Source organism: Lathyrus oleraceus, chromosome 1 (assembly GCF_024323335.1).
Source record: "Lathyrus oleraceus cultivar Zhongwan6 chromosome 1, CAAS_Psat_ZW6_1.0, whole genome shotgun sequence".
NCBI lineage: Eukaryota > Viridiplantae > Streptophyta > Magnoliopsida > Fabales > Fabaceae > Lathyrus > Lathyrus oleraceus.
This window is the reverse complement of record NC_066579.1, coordinates 117,056,680-117,077,196: the sequence shown is the minus strand read 5'-3', so window position 1 is coordinate 117,077,196 and position 20,517 is coordinate 117,056,680. Positions and strand designations below refer to the sequence as shown.

The following is a 20,517-nucleotide window of genomic DNA, read 5'->3' as shown; positions in this document are numbered from 1 at the left end:
TGATTAGCATTTTTTCTGATTTTATCGAAAATTGCATGGAGGTTTTTATGGATGATTTCACTGTCTATGGTTCCTCTTTTGATGCATGCTTGAACAGTTTAACCTTGATTTTAGAAAGATGCATCGAGACTAACCTTGTTTTGAATTATGAAAAATGTCATTTTATGGTTGAGCAGGGAATTGTTCTTGGTCACATTATTTCTGAAAAAGGAATTTCTATTGACCCTGCTAAGATTGATGTAATTTCTACACTGCCTTACCCTTCTTGCGTTCGTGAGATTCGTTCTTTTCTTGGTCATGCAGGTTTTTACAGGCGTTTCATTAAGGATTTCAGCAAGATAGCTCTTCCACTGTCAAACTTGTTGAAGAATGACGTCACTTTCAGCTTCGATGACAAGTGCAAACAAGTGTTTGACTTCTTGAAGAAAGCATTGACTTCCGCTCCCATAATCCAGCCCCCTTACTGGACCCTCCCATTTGAGCTTATGTGTGATGCTTCTAATTATGCTGTTGGGGCTGTCCTTGCACAAAGAGTTGACAAGGCTGCCCATGTTATTTACTATGCTTCTAGGACTTTAGATTCTGCACAGTCAAATTACACTACCACTGAAAAAGAACTGCTAGCTATTGTTTTTGCTCTTGATAAATTTAGATCTTATTTTCTAGGTTCCAAGGTTGTTGTTTTTACTGACCATGCAACTTTAAAGTACTTGCTGAAGAAGCCGGATGCAAAACCGAGATTGATTCGGTGGATGTTGTTGCTCCAAGAGTTTAATGTTGAGATTAAAGACAAAAGTGGAGCTGAGAACTTAGTGGCTGATCACTTGAGCAGGATAGAGAGAAATGAAGATCCTTTTCCTATTCAGGATGACTTTCCTGATGAGCAGTTGTTTCTTTTGCATGGGATTACACCTTGGTTTGCTGACATTGTTAATTTTCTTGTTGCTGGTGTTTTTCCTACAGGTGCATCGAGATCACAGGTTCATAAACTCAAGAGTGATGCCAAATATTATGTTTGGGATGATCCATATCTATGGAAGTTTGATAGTGATCAGGTAATCAGGAGATGTGTCCCCGACAATGAGATTGAATCTATTTTGAATTTTTCTCATGCATCTCAAGTCGGCGGACACTTTGGTCCTCAAAGGACGGCAAGAAAGGTCCTTGATTCAGGTTTCTATTGGCCAACTATTTTTAAGGAGGCTTATGAGACTTACCGCACTTGTAAAGAGTGCCAGATAGCAGGTACAAACATCACTCGCAAGAGTGAAATGCCTCAGCAACCTATGCTTTTCTGTGAGGTATTTGATGTATGGGGAATCGACTTCATGGATCCCTTTCTTGTATCATTTGGTTTTCTTTACATTTTGCTTGCTGTTGATTATGTTTCAAAGTGGGTGGAAGTTATCCCCACTAGGACTAATGATTCTAGAGTTGTTGCAGATTTTGTCAGGTCTAATACTTTTTGCAAGTTTGGAATTCCGCGAGCTATCATTAGTGACCAAGGCACTCATTTCTGTAACCGCACCATGGAAGCTTTACCCCGGAAGTATGGAGTTGTTCACAAAGTCTCTACTGCTTATCACCCACAAACTAATGGGCAAGCTGAGATCTCAAACAGGGAGATCAAACAGGTTTTAGAGAAAATGGTGCAGCCAAACAGGAAGGACTAGAGCCGTCGTATAGAAGACGCACTTTGGGCTCAAAGAACCGCTTTCAAGACACCCATTGGGATGTCTCCTAATCGACTTGTTTTTGGTAAGTCATGTCATCTTCCTGTTGAGATAGAACACCGTGCTTATTCGGCGGTGAAAAGTTGTAATTTGGAGATGCAACAAGTAGGTATTGAAAGAAAACTCCAATTACAACAGTTGGAAGAGCTTAGATTAAAGGCTTATGAAAGCTCTAGGATTTATAAAGAGAAAACCAAGCACTTCCATGATAAGATGATTTCTAGGAAGGAATTTTCTGTGGGCCAACAAGTTTTATTGTTTAACTCCCGCCTTAAGCTTATGGCTGGGAAACTTCGATCCAAATGGATTGGTCCCTTTGTTGTTACTAATGTTTTCCCTCATGGTGCAGTAGAAATAAAAAGTGCAGGTACTGACAAAGTCTTCAAGGTTAACGGGCAGCGTTTGAAGTTATTCCATGCAAGTTTGGTGCCTGAAGATGTCAGCATAGAAGATCTTTCTTTGGAAGCGCCTGACTACACTGCAACTTGATCAGGGAGTCTTTCTTTCCTTCTCTCTACTTTATTAGTAAAGTCCTTTCATTGAGGGTAATGCTTAGTTTAAGTATGGGGGAGGGAATCGTGTGTTTTCTTTGTTTTTGTTAGTGTTTTGTTTGTTTTTAGTCATTAAAAAAATAAAAAAATGCATCTTCTTGAAAGTTTTAGGCTATAGGTTACTTTGAGTTGAGTTTGCGGAGACTTGGGAAAAATTCACAAGATCGGTATTGTTTTAACACCGTAATTCTCTTGCATATGGAAATTGAGTTGAAATTTTATTATGTTTTAGCCTTACATTCTCATCCTCTGACAGCTCTTGAGTAGTTTATTTCAATAGGCAGTACCATCTCACACACACTCTACGCAGGGAAGTCGATGAATATAAGTGAGTGTTCCGAAAAAAAATAAAAAAATAAAGGCATGCACCTTCTAAGTTTGGTGACCCTCACCCGGTCACTTAACCCAACAGTTGCGGAACCTTCAAAAAAGTTGGAAATAAGACTCTTTTATAGTTGGTTCAACGATTTCTGGTGCTGAACTTGGTAGGGCGGATTACGGTCCGATCCCCCGCAACTACAATTGAGTAAGCAAAGGGTTATGCCACTTAAGTACCAGAACCCCGTGCAGAAAAGGATCAGAGTCACTAACCGGTCTCCTTGCTATGAGTGTGTGGAGATAACAGGCTTAATGTGATTGCGCCTGAATGAAAAAGAGCCAAAGAAGGATGAGTAAGTTAGGCTTTAATATAATAACATGATTCGAGTTGATTTGTGTATTCAGGAGGTTTATGTCTGCATAACTATGAATTAGTGTTCTTACAATGTCCTTAGTGTGCAAGATTAGTACCTATCAAAGCAAACTTAACCGAAGATGACTTGTAGCCTAGAATGAGTAACCGTTGATGTGTCTGTGTTTTGTTTTGTTTTTCATTTTGCTCGGAGTGCAAAAGTTCAAGTGTGGGGGAATTTGATCAGTGAATTTTGGATGCACGTTCTTCCATGTTTGTACTTAATCATTTCTTCGGTTTGCTTTGATTATTTTTATGTTTTAATGTGTTTTCATAATTTATGTTATTTTTGCACTTATTTAATTTTCGTATTTAATTTTCAGCATTAGCAGCTTTCGCGAAAAAAATCATATCTTGAGCTAGGAGTATCAGATTGAGACGTGCTACCAGTTGATGGGAAGCTAAGAAAAAGATCTACAACTTTTTCTCAGAAGTCGAGAGCTGAATCAGAGTGTAGCAGGGCCAGAAATTTCGTTGAAGCTTTTGCATTATTTTTATATTTTGTTTGGGTTAGTTGTATTGGGCCCGAATCGTACATTTGACCCGGTTGAGTTGTGAAACGGGTTTGGGTGTTTTTACCTAGGTTAGGCAGCCAAAAACAGGGTTACGTTTTTCTGTTCATGTATGATTTTTTGAGAGCTAGCAAGATGACTATGGAGAACTAATCCCTTTTGAATCAACCTGCTGTAATTCAAAATTCGCTTTGAGGTTTTTATTAATTCCAATTTGTTTCCTTTGAATTCTTCTTATAATTCCAATTATTTGCTTAATCTTATTGTTACTATAGGATAGAATCCTTAAATTCGATTGATGAATGATGATCCCGAATCAATTTCGTGTTAACATAGCTTTTATTTTATCACGAACGATCAAGTTGCGTCTGCTTAATTCACAATAGTTTTTAATCCGTTTGCTTAATTCGGAATTTGGGAATATTACTCGTATAATTTCCTTTACGCTTGTTAATGGTAATTGTAATCGAATAGGAGCAGACCCGTTAGGGATTTGGAATTTCATAAGAATCAATGATAAGTCGGAAGATGATGCAGTAGGTTGGTTCGTGTCAGCTTATTTTATAATCACTTTTAAAAATTACTTTTTCGAATCTAAACCAACCACCCCCCCCTTTTTGTTCTATCGGTAGATTAATTAAACAAGAATCCTTGAGAACGATATTTGAGTCAATTTGTCGTTAAACTACATTTTTGAAAAACTACTCGTTTTGATCTGCGTGCGACAGCGGATCAACCACAAGCTCCAGGCCAAAACTGCTTCAAAACCTTGAATCTATGATGTTTGTTAGTTGATGTTAATCATGAATGAATGATGAGTATGCATGGGTATATACGAGTTTCAAATCATGGGTTAGGTGGAAAAGCAAAAAATGGTGGGCAAATTTTGGGGTATGACAGTTGCCCCTATTTAATCTTCTCATACCTGAAAGTACGTATAGTGACGACTTTCAAACATTCATGGTAGGAGAGGATTAAATACTAAAATAACCAAGAATTTTCCCGCAGGGAACGAATGAAATGAGTGAGATGTAAGGTAAGGGTATATATGGAAAGTTGTTCAATGGATGGCGTATAGGCTACGTATATGGTTATTCATCAGGGATCAGCTGAAATGTCTGTGGGGAAAATGAGTCAGCAGTACAAAGGGAGGTTTGGTAAGGATATGCATTAATTATGCAATATGTTATGCATGTTGATCTCCTTTTCTCGTCTTTCTCTATTTTCTCATTCTTTTTTTTTCATTCTTTTATTTTTTCATTCTTTTCTTTTTCATTCTTTTCTTTTTTCATTCTTTTATTTTTCATTCTTTTCTTTTTCAATCTTTTCTTTTTCATTCTTACCTCCATTAACAAGTTCTTGGCATATAACCAAAGATTCAAATATCCATGCAGGATTCCACGAAGGTAAAAGAATTGTGTGTTTGCAAACGCAAGTACCAGAGTGAAAAGAATAGGAACAAGACCTTCTGCCACAAGCAGAGAGGCGTCTTGCAAAATGGACGGACAACTCAACTGAGAAATAACCTCCGCGTGCAATAGGTAACAACGACTCCTTATCAACAAGGATGGGGATTTCTAAAAACTATTAAGGAAAAAGACAGACTTCTCAACGGAGAACAGACCTCCTCGTGCAACAGGTAGCAACGACTCCTTAGCAAGAGGGATAGAAATTTCCAAATACCGTTAAGGAAAAAGGTGGACAGACTTCTCACACAAAAGGTGATGAGAACTCCTTAACAAAAGGTCAAGAAGAAAATGGGAATGAGACAACCTTGCTGGGGAAGTACTATTTTCTCGCCCAATAGGTAGCAACGACTCCTTAGCAAGGGAAAAATGGGGCTTCCAAACAATGGTTTAGGAAGGAGGATAGTGGAATTTCTCACACGAAAGGTGATGATAACTCCTTAACAAAAGGGTAAGAAGAAGATGAGAATGAGATTCTCGTGCAATATGCTACGAGAACTCCTAGACACAAGGTCTATTGGGTATCTCACAAAAATGGTAGTGAGAACTTCTCAACGAAAGGTTAAGAAGACTGGGAATTTCTCATACGAAAGGTAGTGAGAAACTTCTCAACGAAAGGTTAAGAAGAAAGCTGGGGATTCCTCATACGAAAGGTAATGAGAAACTCTTCAACGAAAGATTAAGAAGAACAAATGGATATGATCTCTCATACGAAAGGTAATGAGAGACTTCTCAACGAAAGGTTAAGAAGAAAGGGAATGAGATTCTCGTGCAACATGCTACGAGAGCTCCTAGACACAAGGTCTACTGGGGATCTCACACAAAAGGTAGTGAGAACTTCTCAACGAAAGGTTAAGAAGAAAGAGGGAATTTCTCATACGAAAGGTACTGAGAAACTTCTCAACGAAAGGTTAAGAAGAAAGTTGGGGATTTCTAATACGAAAGGTAATGAGAAACTCCTCAACGAAAGATTAAGAAGAATGGATGGATAGGATCTCTCATACGAAAGGTAATGAGAGACTTATCAACAAAAGGTTAAGAAGAAAGGGAATGAGATTCTCGTGCAACATGCTAAGAGAGCTCTTAAACACAAGGTCCACTAGGGATCTCACACAAAAGGTAGTGAGAACTTCTTAACGAAAGGTTAAGAAGACTGGGAATTTCTCATGTGAAAGGTAGTGAAAAACTTCTCGACAAAAGGTTAAGAAGAAAGGATGGAGATTTATCATACAAAAGGTAGTGAGAAACTTCTCAACGAAAGGTTAAGAAGAACGGATGGTTGGCTGTCGCATACTAAAGGTATCAACGACTCCTTGTCAAGAGAAAATTTCCAGTGCAAAAGGAAAAGGACACTTACGAAAGGTAAGCGAGAAAGGGATCTTCTCTTATGCGAAAGGCATGGGAGTACTTACAAAAGGTAAGCATATTTAGGAATAGGAATCCTCGAACAAAAGGTTGAGGAGACTTACAAAAGGTAAGCAGATGGGGATAATAAACTTTATGCGAAAGGCACAAAGGGAACTCACAAAAGGTAAGGAAAAAGGATGTTGTCTCCTATGCAAAAGGCATGGGAGAACTTACAAAAGGTAAGTAACCGTAAAAAAAGGGCACAAACATCCGCACAAGGCAGAATAATCAAATAAGACCCGCTAGGTACAAACATAGGCTCAAGGGGATTTTCCAGAAGAATTTGGGCTTTAGCACACTTTGTCAGGTGGGGAACTTTGCAAGTAGGAGTGAAAACCTCATATCGTCCCTCAGGCGCAACGACGAGGATAATGTTTTCAAACAATGGCTACCCAACCACGGGACTCACCAAACCTATATCAGACGTTTAAACAAATGGGAAACAAAGATCTGACAAAGGTACCCTACTCGTGCGAAAGGCAACGAGGGGGGGGGGGACGTGATATCGAGCACAAAGCAACGAAATAAACCCACAAAAGGTAAGTTATCTCAGTTATCTTCTCAAAGCGAAAGGCAAAGAGGACTGGCACGAGGCCGGAAGATACTTACAAAAGGTAAGTGATTGACGGAAGACTCACAGGGGTACTTGCAAAAGTCAACACAAAGAAGAACTAGTTCGGGAAAACCTGCAGGGAATACCGCTCAAGAGTTTCACAATAGTGTTCTCAACTAGGGAGGAAGAATGTCTCAATGGAGGATTCTTTTATACTTCGAGAAAGACTTTCATATAGCTATGCACACGTTTATTTTGCAAGGCATAATGCTCCATCTCAATGGAATATGCTACGCGCTTCATGATGGAATGATGTGAAATGCAAGATTATGCAAAATGCTGATGCACAACCAAATTTTTGGTTAGATGGTATGGTAGGTTTCTGAGGGGATAGAGAACTGAGGGTACCAATAACCATTGAGTTTATCAATTAGGATCGGGTTCTTTGTTGAAAGGTTTGGGGATGCGTTTAGCGTGACTCCCCGACATTCGTCTTGAACTTAGAAGTCTCTTACGCACAATGGATCTCGCTCTGAACAACCTCAAAAGTACACAAAGGATCTTCCTTCATTAGCCAGTCATGCCCCAGTCTGTTGGGAATCTGCATGAAATGCCCCAGTCACAAGTTATGAAGAAGCTTTGTCAAAATACTATCTCGATCTGACCTGCTCCAGTGTCTTGGAACTGTATTCTTTTGACTAACTATCTCTGAGAGATTGACATCTTGGGTTCCTGAGATAGCTTTCCCCAGTACGAGTCTTGAAATAAGCTTGCCTCTGGTTGGCTGATCTTTGAGGAAATGCCTCTGACTAACATGTCTTATAGAGATTCATCGAATCTCGACGTAACTTCCATAGATCAATTGAATCTTAGAGATTTATCGACGTGATTGCTTCAGATTGACTGAAAATTGAAGTGTCTTGTCTTTCTACTAAATGGAGTTCTTAGATATTCTTCTTCTTGATATGATCAAATGAAATGGCTTGCCCCTGCTCAACGGAGTCTCCGGCGTTCTGCACTTGACAGGATCAATCGAAATAATTTGCCTTTGCTCAATGGAGTCTCAGGAGTTTGGTCTTATAAAGAGATCAACTAGAGCGGTTCACCCCCTGAATATCTGATCTTTGGAGAGATTCACCGAATCTTTACTTAACTGTCTCAGACTAACTGAATCTTGTTGAAATTTCTTCGTTGCGACGATGACGACTAGTAACAACTTCTCGATCTTCTAATAGCAAGTTTCGGCGCTTCTGAACATTTTTCTTACGAAATACATGGTTTTCTCCATCCTGTATGCTTCTTGTATGAGGAGTGAGATCATTATATGATTAGTGATCGAGAGGTAGAGTAGCAATGAAGACCCCTCGTACTCGGGGTTCCACTTAAACGTCTCATTATTCTTTAAGGTAGAGAATAAGAGGAATGTTTTCTAACATGTGTAGGAAAGGAAGTGAGATTGGGAGGTGGGGGGATCTGTGAGCTTTTGTACTTCCTTTACGTTAGTGGGACTCATCATCATGATGACTGCTTGGAACTTGTCTGGGATGGCCTCGATGCCTCTCCGTGTCAGCATGAAACTGATAAATATCCCATCTTGGACACTGATTCATCTGATCCAGGGTCATTGATGAATAAAGTAGCATTTGGACATTAGAGAAATCATTGGTCAATGATGGATTGGGAAAGAATAGGTATGAGTATGAAGAGGGGAGGGGAAGTAGAAACCCAAATTGATCATATGAGGAATTTCATCCGATCAATACTACCTATTCATTTTGAGGGATGCAATGTACATTTCATCAACCTCCTAAGTCCAATAGTATTGATCAAATGGAAGTTCAAATCAACCATTATCAAGGCCAATAAAAAACTCAAACATCATAAGGTCAACTAAATGCCTCAACAATATATTTAAACAAGTAAAAATCAATTTTTTAAATGAATTAAAATACATTTTTAAATGGACAAAACCTCAAATCCCTTCAAATCACCAAATAAATAGGCAAGAGATTTATCCTAGGTCATACAAGGTCAAAGGACCTTAGACAATTTTTTTTAGAATTTTTGGAAAGTCAGAAGTATTTTTAAATATTTAAAAACAAGTCAAAAATCATTTAGTTCACAAAAAATATCAAAACTAGTCCAAAAAATGATTTTAATTCAAAATATGGAAGAGGAAAATATTTAAAGATTTTTGGTGAAAGTCCCATATTTTTTGGATTAAAAATGAATTTAATATGAATTAAACAAAATAAAAGAATTTAAAATAAAATCATAATTAATTAAAATAGATGAAAAAACATGGACCATTAGATCTCCCTCATTAATTGAGGTGGCAAATCTGATGGCCACGTGCATTAAGAACACGGTGGAATCAGGTCAATGTGTGGCAGAGAGGGTAATTAAAACCAATGGCCAAGATTAAAGCATTCAAATGTGATGAGATGTTTAGGAGGGCGTCAACACACCACCGGAGCCCTAGCTCCGGTCTTCTTCTCCGGTGGACCTCACCGGACTGGTCCACCACCAACCACCATAAAAATGACAAATGAATACAGTAACTTAAAGAGAAAATCCTCAGGAGTCCGAATCTGACCTTAATTTCTCCGAATTCCAAGTATATTAAAAGATGCATGGATTTGAAATTTGAGGTGAATCATCTGAGTTACTTCTATTTGGCCTCAAAACAACTCAATCTTGTTGCCTAAATTGGTAGGACTTCATCCAACCAAAAACCAAGTGAACTAATGGAGAATTGAGGAAGAATCAGAGAAGGAAAGTTTCACAAATCTCACATTTTGTTTGCAGTGATGAAGCTCGATCTGGATCTCAATTTACTTGGGCTTGCTCCCACTAGCTTGCAGGAGGTGAAATGGATGCTCAAATGGTTTGGACACTTGGAGTTTCAACCTCAAAATAGAAGTGAAATTGAAACTTGATTTCAAATGAAATTTTCAAGCTTATCCTTTAATGGAGGTTTGGGGAAGTTGCAGGAGCAAGACTTGGGCAAGGTCCCCTTATTCTGATCATCATGACATGTATTTATAGCCTTGGCAATTGATTTCTACACACTTTCAAGCAAATGCCAAAAATAGAAATTCAAGTGTGTCTGCTTGCATGAGCGTGTGATAGCCCCATGAAATGATTGGAAATGGTCCAAACTTGTGTACATGTGATGCTGGAAGCCTAACATGAAGCCATGCAATTGTATTTGAGAATTGGTAATGAGAATCTTCCAAATGGGAACCTGCATTACACCCATGTGCAAGTCCTTCAAAAATGCTCCAAATGCCATGATCTTGGACTATTTGGAAAGGTAACATGAAGGGGAACAACTTTTCTGTTGAATACTTTTCCATTTGGACCATGATGAATTTTGAGGTGGAAGTTATAAGTCAAATGACCACTTCTTCCACCTTGAATAACTTTTTCTATGAGCTTAAAATGAAAATGATTCCTTCATCGAAGTTGTAGTCTTTCATTCCTATTCATTTTGGTCACAAATTGGACACCATTTGAATCTTGCATGAGGGAGTTATGGATTTTAGAAGTTGAGGAAAATTGATTGTTCAATGATGATGACCCAAAGTGACCTATAATGTTTCCTATTGGTGCATGCCCTTTCAAGTTTATTTTTATAGTTATCAAAGAAGAAAAGTTGGAGGAGGTAGCTTCAATTTGATCATGAAACTTGGATGGCCTTAATATCATAAAAGATTGAGCAAGTTATGGTCTTTGGAAGTTAACCTTCTAACTAGGGCACAAACAAAATGACCTATAATCTTTCACCATAAAAATAACTTTCCAAGAAAAAATAGATCTTTATGGAAACATGAAAGTTGTTTGGAATGTCATAAGAGTAACGTTTCTCTTATATTCATTTTTATATGACAAAAATTGTATGAGATAGGGTCTAGGGTACCCTAGATTTGACTAGTTAACTTTCTTTGGTCAACGTCTTTGAACCAACTTGCAAACATGAAGTTATTTTTCTCTTTGGGGCTCATGGAAATTCATATATGCATAAGATTATGTATCATGAAGTGCCCCTTGAAATATTTGACCAATTATTGAAGAAACTTGCTGAGGAAGTCACACAAGATACCCAGATGAATTAGGGCTTCCAAGGCAAACAAGCTTCAAACTCTTGATGAATTCTTGATCAAATTAACAAATAAAGAACATGGGGACCATATATGATGCTCATAACCATGGTGAACCTTTCCTTGATTGATCCCTTGCAATAAGGATCTCAAGCCCTAGATATGAACTTGGTGAGCCACAAATGGACACACACACTACCTATAAAAGAAAAAAAGTTATACTAGACATATTTTTGGTATTTTGGTTAGAAAACAAAACAAAATAAAGTATGATACAATCAAATGTGCTTGGTGATCTCTCCCCATGCAAACCCAATGAATGAGGGGTAAGGAGGATACCAAGGTGTGATCCCAAAGCCAATGCAAATAATGAAATAGCATGTGGGATCTTAGGGTCAACATTAGGGTCTTACACACATCATGTTCAATTTTTTGTAAAAAACAACGACCATTGGAGCTCCAGTTCCACCGCGCCTGAGGTGGCAGAGTTGACCGAAATCTAGAAATAACCCCATTATTCTACTCCTATCAACCTCCTATATCCTAATCTATCATAAATTATTTTTAAAGGTTAATCAATTCTGAAAGTTGAAGCACTAAAGCTATGAATCCTAAGCATAAAAACTGAAATTAAATTGAGATAGAGGAGAATCAAGCCACCAAATCGTGGGGCTTTGATTCTCCAACGCACAAGCTACATTGTAGTACCAAAAATTCAACAAGAAGGAAGGGATACAAATTTTCCGACCTGCAAGACGGAAGATTGTCTTGAAACTTGCTAAAATTTTAAGGTTACCAAGATGAAGAAAACGTAAGTATGATTTTTTGATCTTCTACTTCTTCTCTTTAAGATTTAGCTATGAAAAATTCTGAACTGAATTGTTGTTCTTGATGTTGATTAATGTAATGTAAGGATAATGTATAATGTATGAGGTTTTTCTCAATTGGTGGCAAACTTTAAAGTGAAGCTTGCTCTAATGGTGAGAGAGATTTAGTGTAGGGAGAGGAATTGGAGAAGATGAATTGAGAGTTTGAAAACTGAATTTTAAATGAGTGATTTTTTATGATTTGGTGAATGAATATTGAACTTGGTTTTTTTAGATTGAAGATAGTGATGATTTTATATAGAAGCATTTCCAACCTATTTTGGTCAGCTTTTTTGGACAGCGGCGATTGGAAGTTAGGCCAGCAGTTAGTGTTAAGTGACTTAATGAACAAGTTGGTTATGAAGTTAATGGTGTTAGATTTTATGTTAAGTGTTAGTTGGAGTTGTCATTGGAATACTAAATGGGACTATTATAAGAGCTAAGTGATGTTAATGTAGCTCATGTGTTTAATGAGTGTTAGTGTGTTAGGATTGCTTGATTCAATGCATCAATGTTGCTGTTAGTTGCTGCATAATTGAGTGTAAATTGCAATGTGTTATATGGATTGGTTTAACAATGACTTGAAATGGTGAAATGATGAAAAACAACACTACAATGCATTGATTTTTCCGTTTTTGCACAGGTGTAACTTGTTACCCTATTGTTGGTAACCAGTTACCTACGCGAAAACAAACATTCTGAGGGGGTTTTTGGCTGTGTAGAGTAGGCGTAACCGATTACCTGGTTTTGTGTAACCGGTTACATGCATGAAAATAAGGGAAAAATAGGCTGCTGGAAGTGTTGAAATGGACAGGCGTAACCGGTTACACTATTTTGTGTAACAAGTTACCAACACACTGAAATGCATTATGGGCTGCTGGAAATGCATGCACGACACGTGTAACCGATAACCTGATTCCTGGTAACCAATTACATGTATGAAAACTTGTTTTTTCTGGTGCTTTATGGTGTGCATGTGTGAGCTATGCATTGATCTTTGGTGATTCATTGTGAATGTGATTTGGTATGTCTTGCAGTTCCAGCGCATGGTATGAACAACACTCTGACACGTCATGGAAGCTCAAATGTGGAGGACTCATGAAGGGATAAAACTCATAGTGTCTAGGATGGCTAGTTGACTTTGGTTAATCATTTGACTAGAAAGTCAATTATGGGTCAAATGATGTAAAATAGTGTAAATTGGTCTTCTCGAACCCTTTTATCCTTCTTCATTTTTATCTTTTCCTTTGCTTACCACTTCAACGATTTCAATTGTTTTCCTAGATGGTGTCTCTCCTCGATGAAAAAACGGAATTTTCTAGATTCCTAGGAGTAATCTCTACACATTTTATGGTATCTACTCCTGTACTTCATCTTTAAAGTGAACACACTCATTAGTATTATGCCCATAACTCTCATGGAACCTATCGAATTTTGATTTTTGTGTCTGTGAAAATTCTTTTACATGTTAGAGTTGTTTCACCTGGTCTCCTTGAATCTGATGTTCACGCATACATATAAAATGTTCTCCCTTAAAGTTTTTAACGGAGTGTATGATGAGAATCTAGTGCATTACCCTCTATTTATGTCTTTATCTTCCTCCTCCTTATAAGTGGTGTCTCCTTGTCTCATATTCACCGACTTCCACAAGCCTTGGCTTGGTGAGGAGATCACTCATACTCCCCACACCTTTTAGCCTTAACTATTTCAAGACCATACAATTTATCATCAGTTTTCTCTCGAATATCAAACACTTCAGACTATAGTTAGATCCTTGTTTTTCCAAGGTCACCCTATTAATTGCTCAATGTACTCCCAAAAGGTCTCATTATTTTTCTTGTGGATCCGACTAAGGCATCTTTAATTTTTGGATGATATTTTTCATGCTTTGAATTATGATGTAAACTCATTACACAATTTTACAAGATTCAATGGAACCATTTTGCAAGATCATGAACCATGACTTGGCGGCCCTTTGGGTCAATACAATCATCTTGCATTTCACTACATTTATGGCTTGATGGCTATTGAGAATAGTGTCCACATGTTCCACTTGTTCTCTTGGGTCATCGATGTTGCCATAACTTTCCAACTTTGGTGGTGTCTTTAAAACCTTTAGGATCTTGTAATTGATAATATGTTTGGAAACCAAACACTCCCTTCTGCCGTAATGTGGTGTCATCGGGGGAGGCCCTTGTATCTCCTAGTTGTAGTACCTCAAATTAAGTAGTGATCTACGAAGGAACCTTATGTTGGTTCCCTTTTATATTTATGGGCCTTTTGTTAAAAAGGTTTATGTTCTATTTCTAAATCAGGTTATAGATACTTGTAATGAGTTCACTCTCGCATTGCATTCCAAGGATGGCTTGGAGGCGTTGGATATTTTGTCACATTTCGAGTTTTGACAATTGTAATTGCGATGGAGGTGGGGGTTGCCTCGATGTTTGGCCTTGGAAGTTCGTTTTGCGGTTGAAACGACGACATGACTTGAAAAGTTTCATCTCCAACTGGTTAAGAGGTGAGAATTTGTCAAGAGTGCGTGGTAATTCAAATGTGACGGTGAGGATAAATGCTACAATATCTTAGAAAATAGGGATGGATGATCATACATAAGGTGTGATTGCAGCGTTGCGATGAAATTTGGATCACGTCTCTTTGGATGCTGCCATTGTTGACAATTGTAAACGTTAAGGGCGATGAGGTCAGTTAACAAAAATGGTTGCAACGACGCAAAAAAAAGGATCACATAAATCAGGTGTGAAATTTTGAAAAAATCAAAAGACGTTTCTCATATACGACATCAAACATAATATATGTGATGAATTGGTGTAGTCCTTGGTGGAAGGTCTCCGACACGACAATTGAAGTTTATAGTGATCAAGAGAGAGGTGTACCGACAAGGTTAACACTTCAATGTTCAAATCACCGAAGATAGAGAGGTGAAACTTGTAAGCATGTAATGAATCATATATTGGTGTGATACAGAGTCAAACTTATATAAGAACAATAATTAAAACATTCTTGATTGAATGTCGCATCATACGCAGAGACATTAGTTGAGTCCTAACATTTGAGATGAAGCAATATCTTGCTCCAATGTAGAACTCTCTCATGAGAGAGCCCCCATTTATCCACTTAAGTGGGCTTGGAATTAAATCGGTCTTCCGTCTTAGGCCGTTTCACTAGCCACAACACTTATATACACATACTTGTATTGTTTTATAGAATCATATAATTAAATCATTTTAGTTTACTATTCTATAAAAAATAATTAACATAAACTAATTTTTAATATTTATAAAAACAATTATTGTGTTAAGATTATGTCTTAAGGACAAATTGTTATCATGTTTTACAAATAATTTTAATCAAACATTTGGATTATTTTGAAGTCCCATCTTTCAGAAATTTCTAAATTCGCCACTCTAATAGATATTACCGAAAACAAGTCTATCATCCTGAGATCCCATCCCTGAATATCCTGAAAAACAACTCGTACCACATACAACAAAATAATTGATATCATGATAGTGAAATCTAAAGCCAGCTGGTTGGCATGTCTCTGCATGTTCCTGCAAAATTATCCCAGCATACTGACCTTTGTCATCTGCCTTTTTGATATCGTCCACAGCCACATGTTCATGATAAGTTTGTCCTAATAAAGACAAGATTAATACTTACATGTGGAAGATAAAGATGGCTCGTATGTAACATTGAATACTGGATTATATTATTCTCATGACTTGTATTTTGGATTCATTTGATTAAATATCTTCTTACTAATGATTAGTTGTTTTGTCGATAGGAATATTTTTCCATGAAAAAAATATTAATTCCTCCGTTTTTTTAATTGTTAAAGTATACCAATAAATTTAATAATTTTTATTACTTTTTTCATGAATAATCTTTAATTATCTTTTTATTTATATTATCTCTAATTATTTATTAATTTATTTACCCTTTTTTCTCTTTTTAATAAATAATTAAAAGGTAATTTTAGCAAAACAAAATTAATGTTATCTTAAATTTTAAAAACGATAAGTAAAAAAAAAAACAAAAGTTTTACTAAAAAACAACCGTTAAAGGAATGGAGGGAATTATAAAATTATTTATAAAAAAAACTATTCTAATTAAGATATCATTAACACACATAATACATATCCTTTTTTAAAAGCAAAATAATGTATATAAATAAAATAGAGATAGTTAAACTGGTACAAGAAGTGTCTATCATAATGGAAAAACAGTCAAAAACAAAAATCTAATAAACTAAAAAAAACCTTTGAAGCAAATCCACTCTTAATATGCTATTAATTGAGGTATATGATAGAATTCTGAATCCAAGCAAAAAAGAATAAGAAAATGTTTTATGTTACACCCTATTCATATAAACCACATTAGAACTCGTCAAATCCTAACAAATTCACCCCTGATCTTAACCCTATCTCCTAAAGATAAAATATTTATTAAACTGAAAAGATTTGGTGTCCCACATCTGATTAGCATATTTAATAATGATAGAGCAATGATTAGAAATGTCTCTAGAGAGAGTCCACTGAACCGCAACCCCAGACGTCCCACCACCCTTCAGTAACCAGAATTCGATCATGCCTACTAGCAGCTCTCCATTAGGTTTGAGTGAAACCCTGTGCGTGTAGTCATTTTGTATTCACATTATTTCGCGTTTCAGGGTTTAAGGTGTTACATAGTGGTATCAGAGCAGGTCGGTCCATTCAGCTAGATTTTTGTAATGTTATTGTTCCATAGTACGTGACATGTTTGTGAAACACCGTCGATGCTCGTTTGTTCTTCTAATCACTTATTTGAAGGATCGGGATTGAAACAAGTGACAGAGAATCTTATGCTTCTCTGAGGTGCTTCAGGTGTGGAGAATTGGTTCAACATGTCACTGATTGCAAGAGTGCAGGTTTTTGGACAAGTTAGTGTCATTTCAAGAGTTTGATGCAAGTGATGAGATATTTGTGTCTGCTAAGCAAGTAGATGGGTTCATTAAGGAGGAAGCTGAGGTGTTTATGATATTAGCTTCTATGAAGATCGAAAGCAAAGTTGTGATTGGTGAATTAACAATGATGTGTGAATTTCCAAAAGTGTTTCTAGATGATATCAGTGATTTTCTGCTGGAGCGTGAGGTTGAGTGTGCTATAGACTCAGTACCTAGTACTAGTCATATGTCGACGGGTCCTTATAGGATGTATGCTTTAAAGTTGAGTAAACCGAAGAAACAATTGAACGAGTTGCTTGAGAAGAAGTTTGTTTGACTGAGTATTTCACCACGGGGAGTGCCAATGTTGTTGGTGAAGAAGAAAAATGGTAACATGAGGTTGTGTGTTGATTATCGACAACTGAACAAGGTTACGATCAATAACAAGTATTCACTTTCGAGGATTGATAATTTGATGGATTAGTTGGTTGGTGCTTGTGTGTTTAGAAAGATTGATTTGCAGTCAGGTTATCATCAGATTCGTGTAAAGCCAAAGGATATTCTGAAGGCTGCATTCAAAATGAGGTATGGTTATTACGAGTATTCAGTGGTGTTGTTTGAGGTATCTAATATGTCTGAGTGTTCATGGAGTGCATGAATAAAGTATTCCATACGTACTTAGATCAGTTTGTGGTGGTTTTCATCGACGAAATCTTGATATATTCGAAATTTGACGAATAACATGTGGAACACTTGCGAGACTGTCCAAGTGTGAATTCTGGTTACGAGAAGTGAGTTTCCTTGGTCACTTGATTTCTAGAGGTGGTATTGTTATTGATCCATCGAAGATAGATGTTGTGTTGTAGTGGGAGACTCTGAGGCCTGTTACAGATATTAGAAGTTTTCTTGGTTTGACTGGTTACTACAGAAAGTTTATTGAAGGATTTTCGAAGTTGGAATTACCTTTGGCTCAGTTGACTCAAAAAGGTCATGCCCATGTTTAGGATGTGCATTGCGAAGAGAGTTTTCAATAGGTCAAGAGGAAGTTGACATCTACTCCAATTTTGCTTTTTTCGATTCCAAGTGAGTCCTTTGTTGTGTATTGTGATGCTTCAAAAATGGGTTTAGGTGGTGTGTTGATGCATAATGGTCAGGTTGTGGTTTATGCTTGTAGACAGTTGAGAGTTCATGAAAGGAATTATTCTATGCATATTCTAGAATGGCAGCAGCGGTATATGTGTTGAAGATTTGGAGACATTATCTGTTTGGCTCCAGACTAGAGGTGTTCAGTGATCATAGGAGTTTGAAGTATTTGTTCGATCAGAAGGAATTGAATATGAGATAGAGGAAATGGCTCAAATTTCTAAAAGATTATAATTTTGTCTTGAGTTACCATCCTGATAAAGCTAATGTTGTTTTGTCGATATGAATATTTTTCCATGAATAAAATATTACTCCCTCCATTTAAAATTTTCTTTTTTACTTTTTTCTGCATACGCAATAAATTTAATAATTTTTATTACTTTTCCATAAATAATTTTTACTACTTTTTAAGTAATGATGATCTTTTTACCCGTAATATTCTTAATTATTTATTAATTTATTTGACCTTTTCTCTCTTTTCAATAAATAATTAAAGATAATTTTGACAAAATAAAAATTAATATTACTTGAACTTTAAAATGACAAATAAAAAAAATAAAATTTTTATTCAAAAACAACCGTTAAAAAGTAACTGTGGAAATTATAAAAATATATTATTTATAAAAAAAAACCTATTCTAAAATTATATCATTACCACACATAATATATAACCTTTTTTAAAAGCAAAATAATGTATATAAATAAAGTAGAGACAGTTAAACTGATACAAGAAGTGTCTATCTAAAATGGAAAAACAGCCCAGAACAAAAATCTAATAAACTAAAAAAAAACCTTTGAAGCAAGTACACTCTTAATCTACTATTAAATTGAGACAAATGATAGAATTCTGAAACCGTCAAAAAAGAATAAGAAAAAGTTTTATTTTACACCCTATTCCTATAGACCACGTTACAACTTGTCAAATCATAACAAATTCATCCATGATGTTAAACCTATCTCATAAAGAGAGAAAATATTTATTGAATTGAAAAGATTTGGCTTCCCACATCTGATTAACATATTTAAGAATGACAGAGCAATGATTAGAAACTTCTCTAGAGAGAGGCCACTGAACCGCAGCCCCATACATCCCACCACCCTTCAGTTACCAGAATTCGATCAAGCCTTCTAGCAGCTCTCCATTAGGTTGGAATCAAGTAAAGTTCCTTCCTAAAAATGGCAGGTCTAAAAATATCTACAAGCTTCATTTCTTGTGTTGTATATAGCCACAGCACTTGACGTTACTGAAATGACTATCATAAAGATCGATAGAATGTTGTATGTTTTAGTTGCTATGTTGTGTTTATCCCTGCAGCAAAAGAAATTACTTGACGATAATTGTATATTAAGTTAATTATCATTATATTCTTAGTGAAGAAACTCACCAGAGAGTGATTGCAACTGGAAATATAAATGCTATACAAATAGCAGTAGTTGATCCAATGAACTGGAATATATCCCAAATACTAGGTATGAAATTTTCTCCCAATAAGGGAAAAAGTAATAGAGAAAAATCTGAAGTTATCAACATTCAAAGATTCAGTTGATGAAGAAGAAAACATGAGTCCATCAATGTTGATCAGCACTACATAGAAGAGTACTGGAATGATAAGCACAAGATGTACGGCATAGAATAAAAAACTAAGCAGCAAGAGTTTCTTCTCCAAATAGAAGGAATCCAAAGAAGCTTCTGATTAAGTAAACTAAGCAGCATACATCAATTATTCATATCTGAGAGTGAACAAAATATGGACGATACCTGAAAATTTATCATACCAACAGTGTGACAAATATAAGCGCTTATTAGTACAGGAAATGTAGCGAACAATTCAAAAACCAATGATGCATCAGTATTACTTTAATTTCTGTGTAAAACTCAATTTCTTTTAACTAATTTTTTATTTGAAATCAGTATTAAAGAAACTGATGATGCATCAGTAATACTGATGACACCTTATTTCTTTTAACTAATTCAAAAACTGATGATGCATCAGAAAATTGATTTATAAAAACTGTTTTAAAGAAATTCAGAAAAATCGGACACGGACACGGGACACGACACGGATACAAGGACCCGTTAATGTAAAACTCATAGGACACGGACTCGGCTATATATATTTTCTTTATTAATATAATAATGTAATTTATGGGCAAAATTTATAAAGAGTTTAAAATGAGAAGTAAAATTTATGTTTATTTAAGATAAAACAATCAAAAAAAATTTCACACTTTCAAACAAATTTTAGACATGATAATTGATATTCATGGATAACTTGTGAAAATCGAAACAATGGTGTGTAAAGATGAAAATAATCGGAGAAAATAAAATAATTTTGTGGAGACAAATGCAATGACATATAAAAAAATAAGGAATCCTAATTGTATTGTTTTTATAGTAAAGAAGTGGAATATGAAAGCTAAAAAACCTATTTATTTTATAAATTTTGAAATTATGAAATTTTTTGAGTAGAACTACTTTTTTTTAAACAAAAACTTCTTGAATTTTCTGAA

General features: G+C 36.0%; 1 long non-coding RNA gene across 1 annotated transcript; it reads right to left on the bottom strand.

Annotated features, from left to right (window-relative positions):
- Positions 1 to 18,731: 18,731 nt before the first annotated feature.
- LOC127120770 (uncharacterized) lies at positions 18,732 to 20,068 on the bottom strand. The gene is made up of 2 exons (XR_007803249.1): positions 19,392 to 20,068; positions 18,732 to 19,315 (listed from the first exon to the last, which is right to left on the bottom strand). It is a non-coding gene; the product is annotated as an uncharacterized LOC127120770 (long non-coding RNA).
- Between the last annotated feature and the right edge of the window lie 449 nt (positions 20,069 to 20,517).